We start from the raw sequence: 21,559 nt of genomic DNA, 5'->3' as shown, positions 1-21,559 counted from the left end.
TGCCCGAGCTACTTTCATTTCACATGTCTTATCTGGTCCCGATCGAGATTCAGATGATTTGAGCCGAAAATCGTCTGTCAACAAGTAATCAAAAATAGAAAAACACGAAAAGGGGTGCAACACGAGGACTTCCCAGGGGGTCACCCATCCTAGTACTGCTCTCGCCCAAGCACGCTTAACTTCGGAGTTCTGATGGGATCCGGTGCATTAGTGCTGGTATGATCGCACCCGACATTGAGTGGGATGTTTATTCTTATATCCCTCGAGTACGTGTGGAGCGGGCGGCGATGGACAACACGCGGCACTGCTCTCGCCCAATCATAACCATGAAGTTAAGCGTTCTGGCGCGATGGCAGAGCTAGGATGGGTGACCTCCCTTGGAAGACCTCGTGTCGCGACCGTTTACGTAAATTATGGATAAAACAGTCGAAATAATTGTTTTTAATGAGTTAACCGTCTCCAGAGTAATCTGCGTCATACCCTTCCGCACAGAACCGGCTCACGACAACAAAAATCGATAAATGTTCCCAGAAAATAGAAAAAAAAATAAGAAGAAGGAAATAACGAATGTAAAGCTATTATTATGCCTGGGATACGATAAAATGGAACCGGAATCGAATTTCGAACTTCCTAGGCGGATTTCTCGAGGAAACGAAAGCTTAACAGAAGCGGTAAATCGCAAATTAGAGGGTCTTAGAGAAGGAATTCGGCTAAAATCTCGTCAGCTCATTGCGTAGTAATGAGTCTCGTCCGTTTGCCCGTTTACAATCAAATTAGCCTACAATTTTGTCCAAATCCGGCAGTGCCCGAGCTACTTTCATTTCACATGTCTTATCTGGTCCCGATCGAGATTCAGATGATTTGAGCCGAAACTCGTCTGTCAACAAGTAATCAGAAATAGAAAAACACGAAAAGGGGTGCAACACGAGGACTTCCCAGGGGGTCACCCATCCTAGTACTGCTCTCGCCCAAGCATGCTTAACTTCGGAGTTCTGATGGGATCCGGTGCATTAGTGCTGGTATGATCGCACCCGACATTGAGTGGGATGTTTATTCTTATATCCCTCGAGTACGTGTGGAGCGGGCGGCGATGGACAACACGCGGCACTGCTCTCGCCCAATCATAACCATGAAGTTAAGCGTTCTGGCGCGATGGCAGAGCTAGGATGGGTGACCTCACTGGGAAGACCTCGTGTCGCGACCGCTTACGTAAATTATGGATAAAACAGTCGAAATATTGTTTTTAATGAGTTGACCGTCTCCGGAGTAATATGCGTCATACCCTTCCACACAGAACCGACTCACGACAACAAAAATCGAATAAATGTTCCCAGAAAATAGAAAAAAAAATAAGAAGAAGGAAATAACGAATGTAAAGCTATTATTAAGCTTGGGATACGATAAAGTGGAACCCGAATCGAATTTCGAACTTTCTAAGCGGATTTCTCGAGGAAACGAAAGCTTAACAGAAGCGGTAAATCGCAAATTAGAGGGTCTTAGAGAAGGAATTCGGATAAAATCTCGTCAAGCTCATTGCGTAGTAATGAGTCTCGTCCGTTTGCCCGTTTACAATCAAATTAGCCTACAATTTTGTCCAAATCCGGCAGTGCCCGAGCTACTTTCATTTCACATGTCTTATCTGGTCCCGATCGAGATTCAGATGATTTGAGCCGAAAATCGTCTGTCAACAAGTAATCAAAAATAGAAAAACACGAAAAGGGGTGCAACACGAGGACTTCCCAGGGGGTCACCCATCCTAGTACTGCACTTTCGCCCAAGCACGCTTAACTTCGGAGTTCTGATGGGATCCGATGCATTAGTGCTGGTATGATCGCACCCGACATTGAGTGGGATGTTTATTCTTATATCCCTCGTGTACGTGTGGAGCGGGCGGCGATGGACAACACGCGGCACTGCTCTCGCCCAATCATAACCATGAAGTTAAGCGTTCTGGCGCGATGGCAGAGCTAGGATGGGTGACCTCCCTGGGAAGACCTCGTGTCGCGACCGTTTACGTAAATTATGGATAAAACAGTCGAAATAATTGTTTTTAATGAGTTCACCGTCTCCGGAGTAATCTGCGTCATACCCTTCCGCCCAAAACCGGCTCACGACAACAAAAATCGATAAATGTTCCCAGAAAATAGAAAAAAAAATAAGAAGAAGGAAATAACGAATGTAAAGCTGTTATTATGCCTGGGATACGATAAAATGGAACCGGAATCGAATTTCGAACTTCCTAAGCGGATTTCTCGAGGAAACGAAAGCTTAACAGAAGCGGTAAATCGCAAATTAGAGGGTCTTAGAGAAGAAATTCGGATAAAATCTCGTCAGCTCATTGCGTAGTAATGAGTCTCGTCCGTTTGCCCGTTTACAATCAAATTAGCCTACAATTTTGTCCAAATCCGGTAGTGCCCGAGCTACTTTCATTTCACATGTCTTATCTGGTCCCGATCGAGATTCAGATGATTTGAGCCGAAAATCGTCTGTCAACAAGTAATCAAAAATAGAAAAACACGAAAAGGGGTGCAACACGAGGACTTCTATGAATGTAAAGCTATTATTATTCCTGGGATACGATAAAATGGATCCGGAATCGAATTTCGAACTTCCTAAACGGATTTTTTGAGGAAACGAAACATTAACAGAAGTTGTAAATCGCAACTTAGAGGGTCTTAGAGAAGAAATTTAGCTAAAATCTCGCGAGCACTTTGCGGAGTAATGAGTCTCGTCCGTTTGCCCGTTTACAATAAAATTAGCCTACAATTTTGTCCAAATCAGGCAGTACCCGAGCTACGCTGATTTCACATGTCTTATTTGGTCCCGATCGAGATTCAGATGATTTGAGCAGAAAATCGTCCGTCAACAAGTAATCAAAAATAGAAAAACACGAAAAGGGGTGCAACACGAGGACTTCCCAGGTGGTCACCGATCCTAGTACTGCGCTTTCGCCCAAGCACGCTTAACTTCGGAGTTCTGATGGGATCCGGTGCATTAGTGCTGGTATGATCGCACTCGACATTGAGTGGGATGTTTATTCTTATATCCCTCGAGTACGTGTGGAGCGGGCGGCGATGGACAACACGTGGCACTGCTCTCGCCCAATCATAACCATGAAGTTAAGCGTTCTGGCGCGATGGCAGAGCTAGGATGGGTGACCTCCCTGGGAAGACCTCGTGTCGCGACCGTTTACGTAAATTATGGATAAAACAGTCGAAATAATTGTTTTTAATGAGTTATTCGTCTCCGGAGTAATCTGCGTCATACCCTTCCGCACAGAACCGGCTCACGACAACAAAAATCGATAAATGTTCCCAGAAAATAGAAAAAAAATAAAAGAAGGAAATAACGAATGTAAAGCTATTATTATGCCTCGGCTACGATAAAATGGAACCGGAATCGAATTTCGAACTTCCTAAGCGGATTTCTCGAGAAAACGAAAGCTTAACAGAAGCGGTAAATCGCAAATTAGAGGGTCTTAAGAAGGAATTCGGCTAAAATCTCGTCAGCTCATTGCGTAGTAATGAGTCTCGTCCGTTTGCCCGTTTACAATCAAATTAGCCTACAATTTTGTCCAAATCCGGCAGTGCCCGAGGCTACTTTCATTTCACATGTCTTATCTGGTCCCGATCGAGATTCAGATGATTTGAGCCGAAACTCGTCTGTCAACAAGTAATCAAAAATAGAAAAACACGAAAAGGGGTGCAACACGAGGACTTCCCAGGGGGTCACCCATCCTAGTACTGCGCTTTCGCCCAAGCACGCTTAACTTCGGAGTTCTGATGGGATCCGGTGCATTAGTGCTGGTATGATCGCACCTGACATTGAGTGGGATGTTTATTCTTATATCCCTCGAGTACGTGTGGAGCGGGCGGCGATGGACAACACGCGGCACTGCTCTCGCCCAATCATAACCATGAAGTTAAGCGTTCTGGCGCGATGGCAGAGCTAGGATGGGTGACCTCCCTGGGAAGACCTCGTGTCGCGACCGTTTACGTAAATTATGGATAAAACAGTCGAAATAATTGTTTTTAATGAGTTCACCGTCTCCGGAGTAATCTGCGTCATACCCTTCCGCACAGAACCGGCTCACGACAACAAAAATCGATAAATGTTCCCAGAAAATAGAAAAAAAATAAGAAGAAGGAAATAACGAATGTAAAGCTATTATTATGCCTCGGATACGATAAAATTGAACCGGAATCGAATTTCGAACTTCCTAAGCGGATTTCTCGAGGAAACGAAAGCTTAACAGAAGCGGTAAATCGCAAATTAGAGGGTCTTAGAGAAGGAATTCGGCTAAAATCTCGTCAGCTCATTGCGTAGTAATGAGTCTCGTCCGTTTGCCCGTTTACAATCAAATTAGCCTACAATTTTGTCCAAATCCGGCAGTGCCCGAGCTACTTTCATTTCACATGTCTTATCTGGTCCCGATCGAGATTCAGATGATTTGAGCCGAAACTCGTATGTCAACAAGTAATCAAAAATAGAAAAACACGAAAAGGGGTGCAACACGAGGACTTCCCAGGGGGTCACCCATCCTAGTACTGCTCTTCGCCCAAGCACGCTTAACTTCGGAGTTCTGATGGGATCCGGTGCATTAGTGCTGGTATGATCGCACCCGACATTGAGTGGGATGTTTATTCTTATATCCCTCGAGTACGTGTGGAGCGGGCGGCGATGGACAACACGCGGCACTGCTCTCGCCCAATCATAACCATGAAGTTAAGCGTTCTGGCGCGATGGCAGAGCTAGGATGGGTGACCTCCCTGGGAAGACCTCGTGTCGCGACCGTTTACGTAAATTATGGATAAAACAGTCGAAATAATTGTTTTTAATGAGTTCACCGTCTCCGGAGTAATCTGCGTCATACCCTTCCGCACAGAACCGGCTCACGACAACAAAAATCGATAAATGTTCCCAGAAAATAGAAAAAAAATAAGAAGAAGGAAATAACGAATGTAAAGCTATTATTATGCCTCGGATACGATAAAATGGAACCGAATCGAATTTCGAACTTCCTAAGCGGATTTCTCGAGGAAAACGAAAGCTTAACAGAAGCGGTAAATCGCAAATTAGAGGGTCTTAGAGAAGGAATTCGGCTAAAATCTCGTCAGCTCATTGCGTAGTAATGAGTCTCGTCCGTTTGCCCGTTTACAATCAAATTAGCCTAGAATTTTGTCCAAATCCGGCAGTGCCCGAGCTACTTTCATTTCACATGTCTTATCTGGTCCCGATCGAGATTCAGATGATTTGAGCCGAAACTCGTCTGTCAACAAGTAATCAAAATAGAAAAACACGAAAAGGGGTGCAACACGAGGACTTCCCAGGGGGTCACCCATCCTAGTACTGCTCTCGCCCAAGCACGCTTAACTTCGGAGTTCTGATGGGATCCGGTGCATTAGTGCTGGTATGATCGCACCCGACATTGAGTGGGATGTTTATTCTTATATCCCTCGAGTACGTGTGGAGCGGGCGGCGATGGACAACACGCGGCACTGCTCTCGCCCAATCATAACCATGAAGTTAAGCGTTCTGGCGCGATGGCAGAGCTAGGATGGGTGACCTCCCTGGGAAGACCTCGTGTCGCGACCGTTTACGTAAATTATGGATAAAACAGTCGAAATAATTGTTTTTAATGAGTTAACCGTCTCCGGAGTAATCTGCGTCATACCCTTCCGCACAGAACCGGCTCACGACAACAAAAATCGATAAATGTTCCCAGAAAATAGAAAAAAAAATAAGAAGAAGGAAATAACGAATGTAAAGCTATTATTATGCCTGGGATACGATAAAATGGAACCAGAATCGAATTTCGAACTTCCTAAGCGGATTTCTCGAGGAAACGAAAGCTTAACAGAAGCGGTAAATCGCAAATTAGAGGGTCTTAGAGAAGGAATTCGGCTAAAATCTCGTCAGCTCATTGCGTAGTAATGAGTCTCGTCCGTTTGCCCGTTTACAATCAAATTAGCCTACAATTTTGTCCAAATCCGGCAGTGCCCGAGCTACTTTCATTTCACATGTCTTATCTGGTCCCGATCGAGATTCAGATGATTTGAGCCGAAACTCGTCTGTCAACAAGTAATCAAAAATAGAAAAACACGAAAAGGGGTGCAACACGAGGACTTCCCAGGGGGTCACCCATCCTAGTACTGCTCTTCGCCCAAGCACGCTTAACTTCGGAGTTCTGATGGGATCCGGTGCATTAGTGCTGGTATGATCGCACCCGACATTGAGTGGGATGTTTATTCTTATATCCCTCGAGTACGTGTGGAGCGGGCGGCGATGGACAACACGCGGCACTGCTCTCGCCCAATCATAACCATGAAGTTAAGCGTTCTGGCGCGATGGCAGAGCTAGGATGGGTGACCTCCCTGGGAAGACCTCGTGTCGCGACCGTTTACGTAAATTATGGATAAAACAGTCGAAATAATTGTTTTTAATGAGTTAACCGTCTCCGGAGTAATCTGCGTCATACCCTTCCGCACAGAACCGGCTCACGACAACAAAAATCGATAAATGTTCCCAGAAAATAGAAAAAAAATAAGAAGAAGGAAATAACGAATGTAAAGCTATTATTATGCTTGGGATACGATAAAATGGAACCGGAATCGAATTTCGAACTTCCTAAGCGGATTTCTCGAGGAAACGAAAGCTTAACAGAAGCGGTAAATCGCAAATTAGAGGGTCTTAGAGAAGGAATTCGGCTAAAATCTCGTCAGCTCATTGCGTAGTAATGAGTCTCGTCCGTTTGCCCGTTTACAATCAAATTAGCCTACAATTTTGTCCAAATCCGGCAGTGCCCGAGCTACTTTCATTTCACATGTCTTATCTGGTCCCGATCGAGATTCAGATGATTTGAGCCGAAAATCGTCTGTCAACAAGTAATCAAAAATAGAAAAACACGAAAAGGGGTGCAACACGAGGACTTCCCAGGGGGTCACCCATCCTAGTACTGCTCTTCGCCCAAGCACGCTTAACTTCGGAGTTCTGATGGGATCCGGTGCATTAGTGCTGGTATGATCGCACCCGACATTGAGTGGGATGTTTATTCTTATATCCCTCGAGTACGTGTGGAGCGGGCGGCGATGGACAACACGCGGCACTGCTCTCGCCCAATCATAACCATGAAGTTAAGCGTTCTGGCGCGATGGCAGAGCTAGGATGGGTGACCTCCCTGGGAAGACCTCGTGTCGCGACCGTTTACGTAAATTATGGATAAAACAGTCGAAATAATTGTTTTTAATGAGTTAACCGTCTCCGGAGTAATCTGCGTCATACCCTTCCGCACAGAACCGGCTCACGACAACAAAAATCGATAAATGTTCCCAGAAAATAGAAAAAAAATAAGAAGAAGGAAATAACGAATGTAAAGCTATTATTATGCCTGGGATACGATAAAATGGAACCAGAATCGAATTTCGAACTTCCTAAGCGGATTTCTCGAGGAAACGAAAGCTTAACAGAAGCGGTAAATCGCAAATTAGAGGGTCTTAGAGAAGGAATTCGGCTAAAATCTCGTCAGCTCATTGCGTAGTAATGAGTCTCGTCCGTTTGCCCGTTTACAATCAAATTAGCCTACAATTTTGTCCAAATCCGGCAGTGCCCGAGCTACTTTCATTTCACATGTCTTATCTGGTCCCGATCGAGATTCAGATGATTTGAGCCGAAACTCGTCTGTCAACAAGTAATCAGAAATAGAAAAACACGAAAAGGGGTGCAACACGAGGACTTCCCAGGGGGTCACCCATCCTAGTACTGCTCTCGCCCAAGCACGCTTAACTTCGGAGTTCTGATGGGATCCGGTGCATTAGTGCTGGTATGATCGCACCCGACATTGAGTGGGATGTTTATTCTTATATCCCTCGAGTACGTGTGGAGCGGGCGGCGATGGACAACACGCGGCACTGCTCTCGCCCAATCATAACCATGAAGTTAAGCGTTCTGGCGCGATGGCAGAGCTAGGATGGGTGACCTCCCTGGGAAGACCTCGTGTCGCGACCGTTTACGTAAATTATGGATAAAACAGTCGAAATAATTGTTTTAATGAGTTAACCGTCTCCGGAGTAATCTGCGTCATACCCTTCCGCACAGAACCGGCTCACGACAACAAAAATCGATAAATGTTCCCAGAAAATAGAAAAAAAAATAAGAAGAAGGAAATAACGAATGTAAAGCTATTATTATGCTTGGGATACGATAAAATGGAACCGAATCGAATTTCGAACTTCCTAAGCGGATTTCTCGAGGAAACGAAAGCTTAACAGAAGCGGTAAATCGCAAATTAGAGGGTCTTAGAGAAGGAATTCGGCTAAAATCTCGTCAGCTCATTGCGTAGTAATGAGTCTCGTCCGTTTGCCCGTTTACAATCAAATTAGCCTACAATTTTGTCCAAATCCGGCAGTGCCCGAGCTACTTTCATTTCACATGTCTTATCTGGTCCGATCGAGATTCAGATGATTTGAGCCGAAAATCGTCTGTCAACAAGTAATCAAAAATAGAAAAACACGAAAAGGGGTGCAACACGAGGACTTCCCAGGGGGTCACCCATCCTAGTACTGCGCTTCGCCCAAGCACGCTTAACTTCGGAGTTCTGATGGGATCCGTGCATTAGTGCTGGTATGATCGCACCCGACATTGAGTGGGATGTTTATTCTTATATCCCTCGAGTACGTGTGGAGCGGGCGGCGATGGACAACACGCGGCACTGCTCTCGCCCAATCATAACCATGAAGTTAAGCGTTCTGGCGCGATGGCAGAGCTAGGATGGGTGACCTCCCTGGGAAGACCTCGTGTCGCGACCGTTACCATTAGTGCTGGTATGATCGCACCCGACATTGAGTGGGATGTTTATCCTTATATCCCTCGAGTACGTTTGGAGCGGGCGGCGATGGACAACACGCGGCACAGCTCTCGCCCAATCATAACCATGAAGTTAAGCGTTCGGGCGCGATGGCAGAGGTAGGATGGGTGACCTCATTGGGAAGACCTCGTGTCGCGATCGTTTACGTAAATTACGGATAAAACAGTCGAAATAATTGTTTTTAATGAGTTAACCGTCTCCGGTGTAATCTGCGCCATACCCTTCCGCACAGAACCGGCTCACGACAACAAAAATCGATAAATGTTCCCAGAAAATAGAAAAAAAAATAAGAAGAAGGAAATAACGAATGTAAAGCTATTATTATTCTTGGGATACGATAAAATGGAACCAGAATCGAATTTCGAACTTCCTAAGCGGATTTCTCGAGGAAACGAAAGCTTAACAGAAGCGGTAAATCGCAAATTAGAGGGTCTTAGAGAAGGAATTCGGCTAAAATCTCGTCAGCTCATTGCGTAGTAATGAGTCTCGTCCGTTTGCCTGTTTACAATCAAATTAGCCTACAATTTTGTCCAAATCCGGCAGTGCCCGAGCTACTTTCATTTCACATGTCTTATCTGGTCCCGATCGAGATTCAGATGATTTGAGCCGAAAATCGTCTGTCAACAAGTAATCAAAAATAGAAAAACACGAAAAGGGGTGCAACACGAGGACTTCCCAGGGGGTCACCCATCCTAGTACTGCGCTTTCGCCCAAGCACGCTTAACTTCGGAGTTCTGATGGGATCCGGTGCATTAGTGCTGGTATGATCGCACCCGACATTGAGTGGGATGTTTATTCTTATATCCCTCGAGTACGTGTGGAGCGGGCGGCGATGGACAACACGCGGCACTGCTCTCGCCCAATCATAACCATGAAGTTAAGCGTTCTAGCGCGATGGCATAGCTAGGATGGGTGACCTCCCTGGGAAGACCTCGTATCGCGACCGTTTACGTAAATTATGGATAAAACAGTCGAAATAATTGTTTTTAATCAGTTAACCGTCTCCGGAGTAATCTGCGTCATACCCTTCCGCACAGAACCGGCTCACAACAACAAAAATCGATAAATGTTCCCAGAAAATAGAAAAAAAATAAGAAGAAGGAAATAACGAATGTAAAGCTATTATTATGCCTCGGATACGATAAAATGGAACCGGAATCGAATTTAGAACTTCCTAAGCGGATTTCTCGAGAAAACGAAAGCTTAACAGAAGCGGTAAATCGCAAATTAGAGGGTCTTAGAGAAGGAATTCGGCTAAAATCTCGTCAGCTCATTGCGTAGTAATGAGTCTCGTCCGTTTGCCCGTTTACAATCAAATTAGCCTAGAATTTTGTTCAAATCCGGCAGTGCCCGAGCTCCTTTCATTTCACATGTCTTATCTGGTCCCGATCGAGATTCAGATTATTTGAGCCGAAACTCGTCTGTCAACAAGTAATCAGAATTAGAAAAACACGAAAAGGGGTGCAACACGAGGACTTCCCAGGGGGTCACCCATCCTAGTACTGCTCTCGCCCAAGCACGCTTAACTTCGGAGTTTTGATGGGATCCGGTGCATTAGTGCTGGTATGATCGCACCAGACATTGAGTGGGATGTTTATTCTTATATCCCTCGAGTACGTGTGGAGCGGGCGGCGATGGAAAACACGCGGCACTGCTCTCGCCCAATTATAACCATGAAGTTAAGCGTTCTGGCGCGATGGCAGAGGTAGGATGGGTGACCTCCCTGGGAAGACCTCGTGTCGCGACCGTTTACGTAAATTATGGATAAAACAGTCGAAATAATTGTTTTTAATGAGTTAACCGTCTCCGGTGTAATCTGCGTCATACCCTTCCGCACAGAACCGGCTCACGACAACAAAAATCAATAAATGTTCCCAGAAAATAGAAAAAAAAATAAGAAGAAGGAAATAACGAATGTAAAGCTATTATTATTCTTGGGATACGATAAAATGGAACCAGAATCGAATTTCGAACTTCCTAAGCAGATTTCTCGAGGAAACGAAAGCTTAACAGAAGCGGTAAATCGCAAATTAGAGGGTCTTAGAGAAGGAATTCGGCTAAAATCTCGTCAGCTCATTGCGTAGTAATGAGTCTCGTCCGTTTGCTCGTTTACAATCAAATTAGCCTACAATTTTGTCCAAATCCGGCAGTGCCCGAGCTACTTTCATTTCACATGTCTTATCTGGTCCCGATCGAGATTCAGATGATTTGAGCCGAAAATCGTCTGTCAACAAGTAATCAAAAATAGAAAAACACGAAAAGGGGTGCAACACGAGGACTTCCCAGGGGGTCACCCATCCTAGTACTTGCTCTCGCCCAAGCATGCTTAACTTCGAAGTTCTGATGGGATCCGGTGCATTAGTGCTGGTATGATCGCACCGACATTGAGTGGGATGTTTATTCTTATATCCCTCGAGTACGTTTGGAGCGGGCGGCGATGGACAACACGCGGCACTGCTCTCGCCCAATCATAACCATGAAGTTAAGCGTTCTGGCGCGATGGCAGAGGTAGGATGGGTGACCTCCCTGGGAAGACCTCGTGTCGCGACCGTTTACGTAAATTATGGATAAAACAGTCGAAATAATTGTTTTTAATGAGTTAACCGTCTCCGGTGTAATCTGCGTCATACCCTTCCGCACAGAACCGGCTCACGACAACAAAAATCGATAAATGTTCCCAGAAAATAGAAAAAAAAATAAGAAGAAGGAAATAACGAATGTAAAGCTATTATTATTCTTGGGATACGATAAAATGGAACCAGAATCGAATTTCGAACTTCCTAAGCGGATTTCTCGAGGAAACGAAAGCTTAACAGAAGCGGTAAATCGCAAATTAGAGGGTCTTAGAGAAGGAATTCGGCTAAAATCTCGTCAGCTCATTGCGTAGTAATGAGTCTCGTCCGTTTGCCTGTTTACAATCAAATTAGCCTACAATTTTGTCCAAATCCGGCAGTGCCCGAGCTACTTTCATTTCACATGTCTTATCTGGTCCCGATCGAGATTCAGATGATTTGAGCCGAAAATCGTATGTCAACAAATAATCAAAAATAGAAAAACACGAAAAGGGGTGCAACACGAGGACTTCCCAGGGGGTCACCCATCCTAGTACTGCGCTTTCGCCCAAGCACGCTTAACTTCGGAGTTCTGATAGGATCCGGTGCATTAGTGCTGGTATGATCGCACCCGACATTGAGTGGGATGTTTATTCTTATATCCCTCGAGTACGTGTGGAGCGGGCGGCGATGGACAACACGCGGCACTGCTCTCGCCCAATCATAACCATGAAGTTAAGCGTTCTGGCGCGATGGCATAGCTAGGATGGGTGACCACCCTGGGAAGACCTCGTATCGCGACCGTTTACGTAAATTATGGATAAAACAGTCGAAATAATTGTTTTTAATGAGTTAACCGTCTCCGGAGTAATCTGCGTCATACCCTTCCGCACAGAACCGGCTCACGACAACAAAAATCGATAAATGTTCCCAGAAAATAGAAAAAAAATAAGAAGAAGGAAATAACGAATGTAAAGCTATTATTATGCCTCGGATACGATAAAATGGAACCGGAATCGAATTTCGAACTTCCTAAGCGGATTTCTCGAGAAACGAAAGCTTAACAGAAGCGGTAAATCGCAAATTAGAGGGTCTTAGAGAAGGAATTCGGCTAAAATCTCGTCAGCTCATTGCGTAGTAATGAGTCTCGTCCGTTTGCCCGTTTACAATCAAATTAGCCTACAATTTTGTCCAAATCCGGCAGTGCCCGAGCTACTTTCATTTCACATGTCTTATCTGGTCCCGATCGAGATTCAGATGATTTGAGCCGAAACTCGTCTGTCAACAAGTAATCAGAAATAGAAAAACACGAAAAGGGGTGCAACACGAGGACTTCCCAGGGGGTCTCCCATCCTAGTACTGCGCTTTCGCCCAAGCACGCTTAACTTCGGAGTTCTGATGGGATCCGGTGCATTAGTGCTGGTATGATCGCACCCGACATTGAGTGGGATGTTTATTCTTATATCCCTCGAGTACGTGTGGAGCGGGCGGCGATGGACAACACGCGGCACTGCTCTCGCCCAATCATAACCATGAAGTTAAGCGTTCTGGCGCGATGGCAGAGCTAGGATGGGTGACCTCCCTGGGAAGACCTCGTGTCGCGACCGTTTACGTAAATTATAGATAAAACAGTCGAAATAATTGTTTTTAATGAGTTGACCGTCTCCGGAGTAATCTGCGTCATACCCTTCCGCACAGAACCGGCTCACGACAACAAAAATCGATAAATGTTCCCAGAAAATAAAAAAAAATAAGAAGAAGGAAATAACGAATGTAAAGCTATTATTATGCTTAGGATACGATAAAATGGAACCAGAATCGAATTTCGAACTTCCTAAGAGGATTTCTCGAGGAAACGAAAGCTTAACAGAAGCGGTAAATCGCAAATTAGAGGGTCTTAGAGAAGGAATTCGGCTAAAATCTCGTCAGCTCATTGCGTAGTAATGAGTCTCGTCCGTTTGCCCGTTTACAATCAAATTAGCCTACAATTTTGTCCAAATCCGGCAGTGCCCGAGCTACTTTCATTTCACATGTCTTATCTGGTCCCGATCGAGATTCAGATGATTTGAGCCGAAAATCGTCTGTCAACAAGTAATCAAAATAGAAAAACACGAAAAGGGTGCAACACGAGGACTTCCCAGGGGGTCACCCATCCTAGTACTGCTCTCGCCCAAGCACGCTTAACTTCGGAGTTCTGATGGGATCCGGTGCATTAGTGCTGGTATGATCGCACCCGACATTGAGTGGGATGTTTATTCTTATATCCCTCGAGTACGTGTGGAGCGGGCGGCGATGGACAACACGCGGCACTGCTCTCGCCCAATCATAACCATGAAGTTAAGCGTTCTGGCGCGATGGCATAGCTAGGATGGGTGACCTCCCTGGGAAGACCTCGTGTCGCGACCGTTTACGTAAATTATGGATAAAACAGTCGAAATAATTGTTTTTAATGAGTTAACCGTCTCCGGAGTAATCTGCGTCATACCCTTCCGCACAGAACCGGCTCACGACAACAAAAATCGATAAATGTTCCCAGAAAATAGAAAAAAAATAAGAAGAAGGAAATAACGAATGTAAAGCTATTATTATGCCTCGGATACGATAAAATGGAACCGGAATCGAATTTCGAACTTCCTAAGAGGATTTCTCGAGAAAACGATAGCTTAACAGAAGCGGTAAATCGCAAATTAGAGGGTCTTAGAGAAGGAATTCGGCTAAAATCTCGTCAGCTCATTGCGTAGTAATGAGCCTCGTCCGTTTGCCCGTTTACAATCAAATTAGCCTAGAATTTTGTCCAAATCCGGCAGTGCCCGAGCTACTTTCATTTCACATGTCTTATCTTGTCCCGATCGAGATTCAGATGATTTGAGCCGAAACTCGTCTGTCAACAAGTAATCAGAAATAGAAAAACACGAAAAGGGGTGCAACACGAGGACTTCCCAGGGGGTCACCCATCCTAGTACTGCTCTCGCCCAAGCACGCTTAACTTCGGAGTTCTGATGGGATCCGGTGCATTAGTGCTGGTATGATCGCACCCGACATTGAGTGGGATGTTTATTCTTATATCCCTCGAGTACGTGTGGAGCGGGCGGCGATGGACAACACGCGGCACTGCTCTCGCCCAATCATAACCATGAAGATAAGCGTTATAGCGCGATGGCAGAGCTAGGATGGGTGACCTCCCTGGGAAGACCTCGTGTCGCGACCGTTTACGTAAATTATGGATAAAACAGTCGAAATAATTGTTTTTAATGAGTTCACCGTCTCCGGAGTAATCTGCGTCATACCCTTCCGCACAGAACCGGCTCACGACAACAAAAATCGATAAATGTTCCCAGAAAATAAAAAAAAATAAGAAGAAGGAAATAACGAATGTAAAGCTATTATTATTCTTAGGATACGATAAAATGGAACCAGAATCGAATTTCGAACTTCCTAAGCGGATTTCTCGAGGAAACGAAAGCTTAACAGAAGCGGTAAATCGCAAATTAGAGGGTCTTAGAGAAGGAATTCGGCTAAAATCTCGTCAGCTCATTGCGTAGTAATGAGCCTCGTCCGTTTGCCCGTTTACAATCAAATTAGCCTAGAATTTTGTCCAAATCCGGCAGTGCCCGAGCTACTTTCATTTCACATGTCTTATCTGGTCCCGATCGAGATTCAGATGATTTGAGCCGAAAATCGTCTGTCAACAAGTAATCAAAATAGAAAAACACGAAAAGGGTGCAACACGAGGACTTCCCAGGGGGTCACCCATCCTAGTACTGCTCTTCGCCCAAGCACGCTTAACTTCGGAGTTCTGATGGGATCCGGTGCATTAGTGCTGGTATGATCGCACCCGACATTGAGTGGGATGTTTATTCTTATATCCCTCGAGTACGTGTGGAGCGGGCGGCGATGGACAACACGCGGCACTGCTCTCGCCCAATCATAACCATGAAGTTAAGCGTTCTGGCGCGATGGCAGAGCTAGGATGGGTGACCTCCCTGGGAAGACCTCGTGTCGCGACCGTTTACGTAAATTATGGATAAAACAGTCGAAATAATTGTTTTTAATGAGTTAACCGTCTCCGGAGTAATCTGCGTCATACCCTTCCGCACAGAACCGGCTCACGACAACAAAAATCGATAAATGTTCCCAGAAAATAGAAAAAAAATAAGAAGAAGGAAATAACGAATGTAAAGCTATTATTATGCCTGGGATACGATAAAATGGAACCGGAATCGAATTTCGAACTTCCTAAGCGGATTTCTCGAGGAAACGAAAGCTTAACAGAAGCGGTAAATCGCAAATTAGAGGGTCTTAGAGAAGGAATTCGGCTAAAATCTCGTCAGCTCATTGCGTAGTAATGAGTCTCGTCCGTTTGCCCGTTTACAATCAAATTAGCCTACAATTTTGTCCAAATCCGGCAGTGCCCGAGCTACTTTCATTTCACATGTCTTATCTGGTCCCGATCGAGATTCAGATGATTTGAGCCGAAAATCGTCTGTCAACAAGTAATCAAAATAGAAAAACACGAAAAGGGGTGCAACACGAGGACTTCCCAGGGGGTCACCCATCCTAGTACTGCTCTCGCCCAAGCACGCTTAACTTCGGAGTTCTGATGGGATCCGGTGCATTAGTGCTGGTATGATCGCACCCGACATTGAGTGGGATGTTTATTCTTATATCCCTCGAGTACGTGTGGAGCGGGCGGCGATGGACAACACGCGGCACTGCTCTCGCCCAATCATAACCATGAAGTTAAGCGTTCTGGCGCGATGGCAGAGCTAGGATGGGTGACCTCCCTGGGAAGACCTCGTGTCGCGACCGTTTACGTAAATTATGGATAAAACAGTCGAAATAATTGTTTTTAATGAGTTAACCGTCTCCGGAGTAATCTGCGTCATACCCTTCCGCACAGAACCGGCTCACGACAACAAAAATCGATAAATGTTCCCAGAAAATAGAAAAAAAAATAAGAAGAAGGAAATAACGAATGTAAAGCTATTATTATGCCTGGGATACGATAAAATGGAACCGGAATCGAATTTCGAACTTCCTAAGCGGATTTCTCGAGGAAACGAAAGCTTAACAGAAGCGGTAAATCGCAAATTAGAGGGTCTTAGAGAAGGAATTCGGCTAAAATCTCGTCAGCTCATTGCGTAGTAATGAGTCTCGTCCGTTTGCCCGTTTACAATCAAATTAGCCTACAATTTTGTCCAAATCCGGCAGTGCCCGAGCTACTTTCATTTCACATGTCTTATCTGGTCCCGATCGAGATTCAGATGATTTGAGCCGAAAATCGTCTGTCAACAAGTAATCAAAATAGAAAAACACGAAAAGGGGTGCAACACGAGGACTTCCCAGGGGGTCACCCATCCTAGTACTGCTCTCGCCCAAGCACGCTTAACTTCGGAGTTCTGATGGGATCCGGTGCATTAGTGCTGGTATGATCGCACCCGACATTGAGTGGGATGTTTATTCTTATATCCCTCGAGTACGTGTGGAGCGGGCGGCGATGGACAACACGCGGCACTGCTCTCGCCCAATCATAACCATGAAGTTAAGCGTTCTGGCGCGATGGCAGAGCTAGGATGGGTGACCTCCCTGGGAAGACCTCGTGTCGCGACCGTTTACGTAAATTATGGATAAAACAGTCGAAATAATTGTTTTTAATGAGTTAACCGTCTCCGGAGTAATCTGCGTCATACCCTTCCGCACAGAACCGGCTCACGACAACAAAAATCGATAAATGTTCCCAGAAAATAGAAAAAAAATAAGAAGAAGGAAATAACGAATGTAAAGCTATTATTATGCCTCGGATACGATAAAATGGAACCGGAATCGAATTTCGAACTTCCTAAGCGGATTTCTCGAGGAAACGAAAGCTTAACAGAAGCGGTAAATCGCAAATTAGAGGGTCTTAGAGAAGGAATTCGGCTAAAATCTCGTCAGCTCATTGCGTAGTAATGAGTCTCGTCCGTTTGCCCGTTTACAATCAAATTAGCCTACAATTTTGTCCAAATCCGGCAGTGCCCGAGCTACTTTCATTTCACATGTCTTATCTGGTCCCGATCGAGATTCAGATGATTTGAGCCGAAAATCGTCTGTCAACAAGTAATCAAAATAGAAAAACACGAAAAGGGGTGCAACACGAGGACTTCCCAGGGGGTCACCCATCCTAGTACTGCGCTTCGCCCAAGCACGCTTAACTTCGGAGTTCTGATGGGATCCGGTGCATTAGTGCTGGTATGATCGCACCCGACATTGAGTGGGATGTTTATTCTTATATCCCTCGAGTACGTGTGGAGCGGGCGGCGATGGACAACACGCGGCACTGCTCTCGCCCAATCATAACCATGAAGTTAAGCGTTCTGGCGCGATGGCAGAGCTAGGATGGGTGACCTCCCTGGGAAGACCTCGTGTCGCGACCGTTTACGTAAATTATGGATAAAACAGTCGAAATAATTGTTTTTAATGAGTTAACCGTCTCCGGAGTAATCTGCGTCATACCCTTCCGCACAGAACCGGCTCACGACAACAAAAATCGATAAATGTTCGCAGAAAATAAAAAAAAATAAGAAGAAGGAAATAACGAATGTAAAGCTATTATTATTGCTTAGGATACGATAAAATGGAACCAGAATCGAATTTCGAACTTCCTAAGAGGATTTCTCGAGGAAACGAAAGCTTAACAGAAGCGGTAAATCGCAAATTAGAGGGTCTTAGAGAAGGAATTCGGCTAAAATCTCGTCAGCTCATTGCGTAGTAATGAGTCTCGTCCGTTTGCCCGTTTACAATCAAATTAGCCTACAATTTTGTCCAAATCCGGCAGTGCCCGAGCTACTTTCATTTCACTTGTCTTGTCTGGTCCCGATCGAGATTCAGATGATTTGAGCCGAAAATCGTCTTTCAACAAGTAATCAAAAATAGAAAAACACGAAAAGGGTGCAACACGAGGACTTCCCAGGGGGTCACCCATCCTAGTACTGCTCTCGCCCAAGCACGCTTAACTTCGGAGTTCTGATGGGATCCGGTGCATTAGTGCTGGTATGATCGCACCCGACATTGAGTGGGATGTTTATTCTTATATCCCTCGAGTACGTGTGGAGCGGGCGGCGATGGACAACACGCGGCACTGCTCTCGCCCAATCATAACCATGAAGTTAAGCGTTCTGGCGCGATGGCAGAGCTAGGATGGGTGACCTCCCTGGGAAGACCTCGTGTCGCGACCGTTTACGTAAATTATGGATAAAACAGTCGAAATAATTGTTTTTAATGAGTTAACCGTCTCCGGAGTAATCTGCGTCATACCCTTCCGCACAGAACCGGCTCACGACAACAAAAATCGATAAATGTTCCCAGAAAATAGAAAAAAAATAAGAAGAAGGAAATAACGAATGTAAAGCTATTATTATGCCTGGATACGATAAAATGGAACCGGAATCGAATTTCGAACTTCCTAAGCGGATTTCTCGAGGAAACGAAAGCTTAACAGAAGCGGTAAATCGCAAATTAGAGGGTCTTAGAGAAGGAATTCGGCTAAAATCTCGTCAGCTCATTGCGTAGTAATGAGTCTCGTCCGTTTGCCCGTTTACAATCAAATTAGCCTACAATTTTGTCCAAATCCGGCAGTGCCCGAGCTACTTTCATTTCACATGTCTTATCTGGTCCCGATCGAGATTTAGATGATTTGAGCCGAAACTCGTCTGTCAACAAGTAATCAGAAATAGAAAAACACGAAAAGGGGTGCAACACGAGGACTTCCCAGGGGGTCACCCATCCTAGTACTGCTCTCGCCCAAGCACGCTTAACTTCGGAGTTCTGATGGGATCCGGTGCATTAGTGCTGGTATGATCGCACCCGACATTGAGTGGGATGTTTATTCTTATATCCCTCGAGTACGTGTGGAGCGGGCGGCGATGGACAACACGCGGCACTGCTCTCGCCCAATCATAACCATGAAGTTAAGCGTTCTGGCGCGATGGCAGAGGTAGGATGGGTGACCTCCCTGGGAAGACCTCGTGTCGCGACCGTTTACGTAAATTATAGATAAAACAGTCGAAATAATTGTTTTTAATGAGTTGACCGTCTCCGGAGTAATCTGCGTCATACCCTTCCGCACAGAACCGGCTCACGACAACAAAAATCGATAAATGTTCCCAGAAAATAGAAAAAAAAATAAGAAGAAGGAAATAACGAATGTAAAGCTATTATTATGCCTGGGATACGATAAAATGGAACCGGAATCGAATTTCGAACTTCCTAGGCGGATTTCTCGAGGAAACGAAAGCTTAACAGAAGCGGTAAATCGCAAATTACAGGGTCTTAGAGAAGGAATTCGGCTAAAATCTCGTCAGCTCATTGCGTAGTAATGAGTCTCGTCCGTTTGCCCGTTTACAATCAAATTAGCCTACAATTTTGTCCAAATCCGGCAGTGCCCGAGCTACTTTCATTTCACATGTCTTATCTGGTCCCGATCGAGATTCAGATGATTTGAGCCGAAAATCGTCTGTCAACAAGTAATCAAAAATAGAAAAAACACGAAAAAGGGTGCAACACGAGGACTTCCCAGGGGGTCACCCATCCTAGTACTGCTCTCGCCCAAGCACGCTTAACTTCGGAGTTCTGATGGGATCCGGTGCATTAGTGCTGGTATGATCGCACCCGACATTGAGTGGGATGTTTATTCTTATATCCCTCGAGTACGTGTGGAGCGGGCGGCGATGGACAACACGCGGCACTGCTCTCGCCCAATCATAACCATGAAGTTAAGCGTTCTGGCGCGATGGCAGAGCTAGGATGGGTGACCTCCCTGGGAAGACCTCGTGTCGCGACCGTTTACGTAAATTATGGATAAAACAGTCGAAATAATTGTTTTTAATGAGTTAACCGTCTCCGGAGTAATCTGCGTCATACCCTTCCGCACAGAACCGGCTCACGACAACAAAAATCGATAAATGTTCCCAGAAAATAGAAAAAAAATAAGAAGAAGGAAATAACGAATGTAAAGCTATTATTATGCCTGGATACGATAAAATGGAACCGGAATCGAATTTCGAACTTCCTAAGCGGATTTCTCGAGGAAACGAAAGCTTAACAGAAGCGGTAAATCGCAAATTAGAGGGTCTTAGAGAAGGAATTCGGCTAAAATCTCGTCAGCTCATTGCGTAGTAATGAGTCTCGTCCGTTTGCCCGTTTACAATCAAATTAGCTACAATTTTGTCCAAATCCGGCAGTGCCCGAGCTACTTTCATTTCACATGTCTTATCTGGTCCCGATCGAGATTCAGATGATTTGAGCCGAAAATCGTCTGTCAACAAGTAATCAAAATAGAAAAACCACGAAAAAGGGTGCAACACGAGGACTTCCAAGGGGGTCACCCATCCTAGTCTGCTATCGCCCAAGCACGCTTACTTATCGAGTTCTGGATGGGATCCGGTGCATTAGTGCTTGGTATGATCGCACCCGACATTGAGTGGGATGGTTTATTCTTATATCCCTCGAGTACGTGTGGAGCGGGCGGCGATGGACAAACAGCGGCACTGCTCTCGCCCAATTCATAACATGAAGTTAAGCGTTCTGGCGCGATGGCAGAGCTAGGATGGGTACCTCCCTGGGAAGACCTCGTGTTCGCGACCGTTTACGTAAATTATGGATTTTAAACAGTCGAAATATTTATTTAATGAGTTAACGTCTCCGGAGTAATCTGCTCATACCTTCCACACGAACCGGCTAACGACAACTAAAATGATAAATGTTCCCAGAAAATTGAAAAAAATAAGAAGATGGAATAACGAAGTAAAGCTATTATATGCTTGGATACTAAAGGAACGAATCGAATTTCGAACTTTCTAACGGATTTCTCGAGGAAACGAAAGCTTAACACAAGCGTTAAATCAAAATTAGAGGGTCTTGAGAAGGAATTCGGAAAATCTCGTCAGCTCATTGCGTAGTAATGAGTCTCCCGTTTGCCCGTTTACAATCAATTAGCCTACAATTTTGTCCAAATCCGGCAGTGCCCGAGCTACTTTCATTTCACATGTCTTATCTGGTCCCGATCGAGATTCAGATGATTTGAGCTGAAAATCTCTGTCAACAAGTAATCAAAAAGAAAAACACGAAAAGGGTGCACACGAGGACTTCCCGGGGTCACCCATCCTAG

General features: G+C 45.1%; 25 non-coding genes and 1 pseudogene across 25 annotated transcripts; all 26 read right to left on the bottom strand.

The window, feature by feature from the left end:
• Positions 1-111: 111 nt before the first annotated feature.
• On the bottom strand, positions 112-230 carry LOC142510821 (5S ribosomal RNA). Its single transcript, XR_012808683.1, has one exon. It is a non-coding gene; the product is annotated as a 5S ribosomal RNA (ribosomal RNA).
• Positions 231-914: 684 nt separating this feature from the next.
• Positions 915-1,033, bottom strand: LOC142508960 (5S ribosomal RNA). Its single transcript, XR_012807155.1, has one exon. It is a non-coding gene; the product is annotated as a 5S ribosomal RNA (ribosomal RNA).
• Positions 1,034-1,718: 685 nt separating this feature from the next.
• LOC142515216 (5S ribosomal RNA) lies at positions 1,719-1,839 on the bottom strand. The gene has a single exon (XR_012811071.1). It is a non-coding gene; the product is annotated as a 5S ribosomal RNA (ribosomal RNA).
• A 1,057-nt stretch (positions 1,840-2,896) lies between these two features.
• LOC142507376 (5S ribosomal RNA) lies at positions 2,897-3,017 on the bottom strand. The gene has a single exon (XR_012805636.1). It is a non-coding gene; the product is annotated as a 5S ribosomal RNA (ribosomal RNA).
• Positions 3,018-3,699: 682 nt separating this feature from the next.
• LOC142515607 (5S ribosomal RNA) lies at positions 3,700-3,820 on the bottom strand. Its single transcript, XR_012811443.1, has one exon. It is a non-coding gene; the product is annotated as a 5S ribosomal RNA (ribosomal RNA).
• Positions 3,821-4,503: 683 nt separating this feature from the next.
• On the bottom strand, positions 4,504-4,623 carry LOC142513162 (5S ribosomal RNA). Its single transcript, XR_012809123.1, has one exon. It is a non-coding gene; the product is annotated as a 5S ribosomal RNA (ribosomal RNA).
• Positions 4,624-5,305: 682 nt separating this feature from the next.
• Positions 5,306-5,424, bottom strand: LOC142510707 (5S ribosomal RNA). Its single transcript, XR_012808672.1, has one exon. It is a non-coding gene; the product is annotated as a 5S ribosomal RNA (ribosomal RNA).
• A 684-nt stretch (positions 5,425-6,108) lies between these two features.
• Positions 6,109-6,228, bottom strand: LOC142513161 (5S ribosomal RNA). Its single transcript, XR_012809122.1, has one exon. It is a non-coding gene; the product is annotated as a 5S ribosomal RNA (ribosomal RNA).
• A 683-nt stretch (positions 6,229-6,911) lies between these two features.
• Positions 6,912-7,031, bottom strand: LOC142513160 (5S ribosomal RNA). The gene has a single exon (XR_012809121.1). It is a non-coding gene; the product is annotated as a 5S ribosomal RNA (ribosomal RNA).
• Positions 7,032-7,714: 683 nt separating this feature from the next.
• On the bottom strand, positions 7,715-7,833 carry LOC142510593 (5S ribosomal RNA). Its single transcript, XR_012808661.1, has one exon. It is a non-coding gene; the product is annotated as a 5S ribosomal RNA (ribosomal RNA).
• A 681-nt stretch (positions 7,834-8,514) lies between these two features.
• LOC142517256 (5S ribosomal RNA) lies at positions 8,515-8,633 on the bottom strand. Its single transcript, XR_012813011.1, has one exon. It is a non-coding gene; the product is annotated as a 5S ribosomal RNA (ribosomal RNA).
• An 884-nt stretch (positions 8,634-9,517) lies between these two features.
• LOC142514432 (5S ribosomal RNA) lies at positions 9,518-9,638 on the bottom strand. Its single transcript, XR_012810325.1, has one exon. It is a non-coding gene; the product is annotated as a 5S ribosomal RNA (ribosomal RNA).
• Positions 9,639-10,321: 683 nt separating this feature from the next.
• LOC142513423 (5S ribosomal RNA) lies at positions 10,322-10,440 on the bottom strand. The gene has a single exon (XR_012809370.1). It is a non-coding gene; the product is annotated as a 5S ribosomal RNA (ribosomal RNA).
• A 684-nt stretch (positions 10,441-11,124) lies between these two features.
• LOC142516457 (5S ribosomal RNA) lies at positions 11,125-11,244 on the bottom strand. Its single transcript, XR_012812250.1, has one exon. It is a non-coding gene; the product is annotated as a 5S ribosomal RNA (ribosomal RNA).
• Positions 11,245-11,927: 683 nt separating this feature from the next.
• Positions 11,928-12,048, bottom strand: LOC142516148 (5S ribosomal RNA). The gene has a single exon (XR_012811959.1). It is a non-coding gene; the product is annotated as a 5S ribosomal RNA (ribosomal RNA).
• Positions 12,049-12,730: 682 nt separating this feature from the next.
• LOC142514778 (5S ribosomal RNA) lies at positions 12,731-12,851 on the bottom strand. The gene has a single exon (XR_012810655.1). It is a non-coding gene; the product is annotated as a 5S ribosomal RNA (ribosomal RNA).
• A 680-nt stretch (positions 12,852-13,531) lies between these two features.
• On the bottom strand, positions 13,532-13,650 carry LOC142516102 (5S ribosomal RNA). Its single transcript, XR_012811915.1, has one exon. It is a non-coding gene; the product is annotated as a 5S ribosomal RNA (ribosomal RNA).
• A 683-nt stretch (positions 13,651-14,333) lies between these two features.
• LOC142510476 (5S ribosomal RNA) lies at positions 14,334-14,452 on the bottom strand. Its single transcript, XR_012808586.1, has one exon. It is a non-coding gene; the product is annotated as a 5S ribosomal RNA (ribosomal RNA).
• Positions 14,453-15,132: 680 nt separating this feature from the next.
• LOC142513325 (5S ribosomal RNA) lies at positions 15,133-15,252 on the bottom strand. The gene has a single exon (XR_012809277.1). It is a non-coding gene; the product is annotated as a 5S ribosomal RNA (ribosomal RNA).
• A 682-nt stretch (positions 15,253-15,934) lies between these two features.
• On the bottom strand, positions 15,935-16,053 carry LOC142510361 (5S ribosomal RNA). Its single transcript, XR_012808477.1, has one exon. It is a non-coding gene; the product is annotated as a 5S ribosomal RNA (ribosomal RNA).
• A 683-nt stretch (positions 16,054-16,736) lies between these two features.
• LOC142510243 (5S ribosomal RNA) lies at positions 16,737-16,855 on the bottom strand. Its single transcript, XR_012808367.1, has one exon. It is a non-coding gene; the product is annotated as a 5S ribosomal RNA (ribosomal RNA).
• A 682-nt stretch (positions 16,856-17,537) lies between these two features.
• Positions 17,538-17,657, bottom strand: LOC142513917 (5S ribosomal RNA). The gene has a single exon (XR_012809840.1). It is a non-coding gene; the product is annotated as a 5S ribosomal RNA (ribosomal RNA).
• A 682-nt stretch (positions 17,658-18,339) lies between these two features.
• LOC142516090 (5S ribosomal RNA) lies at positions 18,340-18,458 on the bottom strand. Its single transcript, XR_012811903.1, has one exon. It is a non-coding gene; the product is annotated as a 5S ribosomal RNA (ribosomal RNA).
• Positions 18,459-19,140: 682 nt separating this feature from the next.
• LOC142510126 (5S ribosomal RNA) lies at positions 19,141-19,259 on the bottom strand. Its single transcript, XR_012808257.1, has one exon. It is a non-coding gene; the product is annotated as a 5S ribosomal RNA (ribosomal RNA).
• A 685-nt stretch (positions 19,260-19,944) lies between these two features.
• On the bottom strand, positions 19,945-20,063 carry LOC142516078 (5S ribosomal RNA). Its single transcript, XR_012811892.1, has one exon. It is a non-coding gene; the product is annotated as a 5S ribosomal RNA (ribosomal RNA).
• A 681-nt stretch (positions 20,064-20,744) lies between these two features.
• On the bottom strand, positions 20,745-20,864 carry LOC142512710 (5S ribosomal RNA; annotated as a pseudogene).
• Between the last annotated feature and the right edge of the window lie 695 nt (positions 20,865-21,559).

This window comes from Primulina tabacum, chromosome 10 (genome assembly GCF_025594145.1).
Source record: "Primulina tabacum isolate GXHZ01 chromosome 10, ASM2559414v2, whole genome shotgun sequence".
Lineage (NCBI taxonomy): Eukaryota > Viridiplantae > Streptophyta > Magnoliopsida > Lamiales > Gesneriaceae > Primulina > Primulina tabacum.
This window is presented reverse-complemented; position numbering and strand designations above follow the sequence as displayed.